The following is a 4,577-nucleotide window of genomic DNA, read 5'->3' as shown; positions in this document are numbered from 1 at the left end:
CAAAAACTGACTTTTTGCCAAAAATGATTATCCTCTAAGTTTTAATTACTCATTGTAATTAAATTGCAAGCTGCAGTATTTTATTAAAAATATCTTTCACAAAAAATATTTAATGGAAAAGAGGTGATTTGTTGTTTATGCATCACACTTAGTAAATATTTCATAAGTTTCATATTACCCTTTCAGAGCAGATATAAAAAACATAACATTCTTAATATAAGAGTCAATTTAAAAGCTGCTATAGTAGTCTTCATTTCTCCTCCAAAAGGTTTGCAGAAGTCAGTGAATAAAGGAAGACAAAAAACAAACAAAAAATGTGGTGGTGATTGCAAATTGGGTGCCCACAGTGACAGGAACCAAGGTTGAAGATGTTGTGCTGGTGAGTATATCACACCTTTCCACCAGTGGAATTAGTCTGACTTGAAATAGAGCTGAGCATTAAAAGTTTTTTCATTCTTCAGTGTTCTTCTGATTCAACTTTTGCTTGCAGACTGCTAATAACAATAGTGGCGGTAGTTTGACTGTAATCATTTATTTATTGCAATGCTGATAGAGATGGGGGTGAGCTTTGTGTCAGCCAATTTAAAAAGACTATGTTTTCAAGGCCTTCCATTGCTAAGACAGGCTGGTTTAGATTAAGATGGCTGTTTCTGGTCTCTAAATGTTGTGGAGGCAATTACCACTCCTGTGGAATGACAAAACTTGTTAATGATGTCAAAGAATTCAGTCACATCCGTGTTCTGGTGTGTGGTTGTGTTCCTTCCCAAATGACACATGAAGATGCTTGAAAAGGCATCAGCATATTGGCAGGAAAAAGTCCATTTGTGAGACAAAAATGTTGTCCAGAGTTTTAGATTTAAACCCCAAAAAGCTGTGTGATGCTGTCTCTCAGCGCTACGTTTAGCAAGTGACTAATGAGAGCCTAGCTTGTCTCTGAGGTAGGTGGTTTCTGAGAAGCTAATACTTGAGCTGTGAACCAAAGTCAGCCAAAACACTGCATTTTTAACGACAGTGTGCCTGGGAATAGATCTAGTGTAACATTTTTTTTAAGACAAGTCAGTAGACCTAAGGGGCAGAAATGTCCCATGTGTCAGACAGTGTGGGCAGGGAGATTGTGGCCAGATCCAGAAGTGTCTCCTCCACGCCATTGACTTAGAAGTATTCTTTCAGCAGGATTTACTCCAGATATGACCCTTTGCCAGAAAAGCGGTCTGAGATTGGGGGCAGAAAAATGCTGAACTGAGACGTTGAGCTCTGTGCTCTCTCCTGTCTTTGGGGCTTTCCTGCCTGCACTGAATAAAACCCCCATATTATCCTCAGCTGCCAGCAGAGCCTCTGGTGCTGCAGCTTCTGCAGCAGCGTCACCACCGTGGTGAGATTGGAACTGAGATGTAGAGCACAAGCAGTGTGAAGCTGAGTCCCCAGGAATCACTCAAACCAAACTGCTGGAGTGTCTCAGAGGCAGGGCTGTGCTCCCTCCTGCCATGATGTCCAGCACCAGCTGGCACATCCACTGTGTGCAGGTGGGAATGGCCAAACCATGGCCAAGGCCACCCTTCCCACTGCTGCTTCCAGATTCACTGTGTGCTTTTAATCTATCCTGTCTCTTCTGACAGATTTAGAAGATTCTCACTATTGCAAAGTCCTCATGTCCTTGACATGGTGTTCTTCAAAAAGCGATTTCTAGTCTGATTTTAGAGTTAAATAAAAATTTACACATCACAGATCTATTAATCATTTTTTCCCTTCTGTGGGTGTATCTTCAGTTTTCAGTGATTGATTTATGTGGCCAGATGGGTGCATTTGTTTCCTGCTGTCTTTCAGTCCAGCAGAATCCATGCACGCTGTGCAGTACAGTGGGCTTGAACTTTCACTTGAAATGCACTACTGTACATAAATCCTGAATACAATTCCTTCTTTGGAACAAATGGGATTCAGATGTGATTCCTTTGGATGTGGCACAAGCTGAGGTTTTCCTCTCAGTTAGTAAAGAAGCCATTCCTTTTAGCTTTAAGGGGAAAACTTCAGTCTAGCGGGAGGTCCTGTTCATGTCCTCCAGGTTTTTGCTCCAAAAGCCTTTGCCTTTCTTTCCTGTCACCACATAATGTGTGGTGGCTCATTAGCTGCTGCCAGAGAAGCTGATTGCAGGGAGAGCAATCTGTGGTGTACATGAGCATTTTTGCTGACGTGTGCTAACGTTGTAAAAAAGTATTTGCATATTGTCAGGTCAGTGTTCCCACATCCTGAACTCTGAGGACCTGAGAGGGGTTCTGTGGGAACAGCCAGAACTGGAACAGAGTGGACATAATAGTTTGATTCTCAGCAATATTTTATGCAAAGGTACACGAGGGTATATGAGGCCGTCCTGGGCTCCAGGAACTGCATGTAAGCCTTGATCCAGATGATGCCAAGGCTTGTGATGACAATTCCATTTCTGCCAGGGCATGGGAAGTCTCAGGAGCAGCAAGTTCCCAGAGGCCATGTGGAGGCAAGCAGGTAGTAGGAGAGGGAAATCCAAATCAGTGCTCCTACTGAGGGACCAACTTCAGAGAATCCACATGTGAGAGAGGTCTCCCAACAGCACAGGCTGGAGCTCATGCTTCATTAGGCCAGGAAGTCTCATTATGACATGCAAAGTCACAAGAAATTAGCTTCAGAAGTTTTCCCACTCGGGAAGTGAGTTATTTTGCATGTAAAGTGTGTGTATTTCTGTATGAAATGGAATTTTTTTGCTTCTTTATGCAATTAAAAGATGACCTCTTCTGGTTTGTAATTCATGGCCACTTTTCCAGCCCTGGTGGTGCACGAGGGAGAGGTCAATGGAGCTGCACTGGTGAAAAGGCTCTGGCCAAGCAACAGCAGGTGTTTGGGTGGGAATATCACTGTGGTGTGACAATGTTTTACACTTCCAATGGAAAAAGATGCAGTGCAAAATCAGTGTTTTGAGTGATTTGTCTGACATCCATTTCTCTCAAATTTCTGTCTAATGGGATGGTAATTTCTAGTTTAATTTTCATCTTAATTTTTAAGCCCCGACATTGACTGAAACCCTAACCCAGACTTGCTAAAACACAAGGAAGGCTGTCCTGGGTGCTGCTGCCAAAGCAGGAGTCCTGTTTGCAGAGTGCCTTACTGCAGCACCCAATTCAGAGCAGGAACTTTCATCAGAAGCCAAGCAGGAGAGCTGTGAGGTAACCTCTGCTGCTGGGAGTGCTCAGCCCTGCTGAGCTGGCACCTTTGGCACTTCTTTTTTTTTTTTTTTTTTTTTTAATCAGAATATTAGGAAAAGAGTTTGTCTACAGCTGTTACAAACCCAATTATGTGTTTTATTCCAAACCCTTGTGACTGGCTTCCCATGACCTGCAGGAGCTGGCAGGAGACACTGCATTCCCCAGAGCATGCTCCCCTGGGACCAGCCACCTTTGCTGCTTGCTGCTGGAAAAGGTTTGGCCAAAACTTGGGCTAATTCCTGCATTCACTGATGCTGGGGAAGGAGGAAATGAGCTCCTTACGAGTTTCATGTAAACATTTGAAGTGTTAGTGTAGAGAACAGAGGGTGGCCAATGGCTGGAAACGATGGCAAGCACTGATGTGCAGAGAGGTGAATTTCCAGGTGGAGACTTCCAGAAAATACTGCCCACAGATACTTCCCTGGGAGCTCTGTGATTTGCAAAATATACACATGAGTTTTACTGTATTTTCAGTGTGAACATGTTCATGTTTATGACCCAGAATATTTCAGGTGTGAGCTAAATTCTTCCTGGCTCACTCAGGGTTTTGACATTTGTAAGTCTTTGCTCGCTCTAGAAGTATTTTTAATGGCTTGTATTAATTCAAGGTGTCCCTTTATGAACTTAAAATTTTAAAAAAAGCCCACTACCTTTTAATGACATTTCCATTTATTCAGAATTATTATTTAAAATCCTAAATTAACATTCTGCTCTTCGATTCTGACAGAGCCATTATATTTTATACTACAAGAGTTTAGTTAACTTTAAATTATTAAACCCCATTGGCTGCATGAAGTGAGCATCTTTAAGCAAGTTTTGTAGTTCAGGTGCATTCCAATCAACTATGACTGCAAACTTAATTCGATTTTTTTTTTTTTTTTTGCCTGTGTTACTTTTTATCCTTATATGTGACAGTGAGTATTCTGAGTTTCACTTTCTGGCCTGAGAAATTAAACAGCAGCTGAACACAGTAATAGCATTATGGGGAGCAAGCTGTACTGGGCAACACAGCTCTTCAAACTGAAGACAGAGAAAAATCACAGAAATAACAGTAAGTCTTTTTTTCTGAAAGAGAAATTTAAAAGTTCGTGATATAAACTTTTCCTATATAGGAAACTAATTTCTTCCAGCAACAGTATGTATTTACTTTGCATGTAAAATAATTTTATTTTGATTTGTTCCTTTCAGATGTCACCTGGCATGACTTAGGTAACATTCTGATTTCTTCATGAATTAAGGATGATAATTTCTTCAGACATTTAAGCAGGGAAACAATTTTAAAGCCACTTATCTTACAGAGTGACATCTAATAGGTGGGAAGGTCTTTGTATAGGTGGGGTCTAACAG

This window comes from Vidua macroura, chromosome 11 (assembly GCF_024509145.1).
Source record: "Vidua macroura isolate BioBank_ID:100142 chromosome 11, ASM2450914v1, whole genome shotgun sequence".
NCBI lineage: Eukaryota > Metazoa > Chordata > Aves > Passeriformes > Viduidae > Vidua > Vidua macroura.
Note: the sequence above shows the minus strand (reverse complement) of the source record.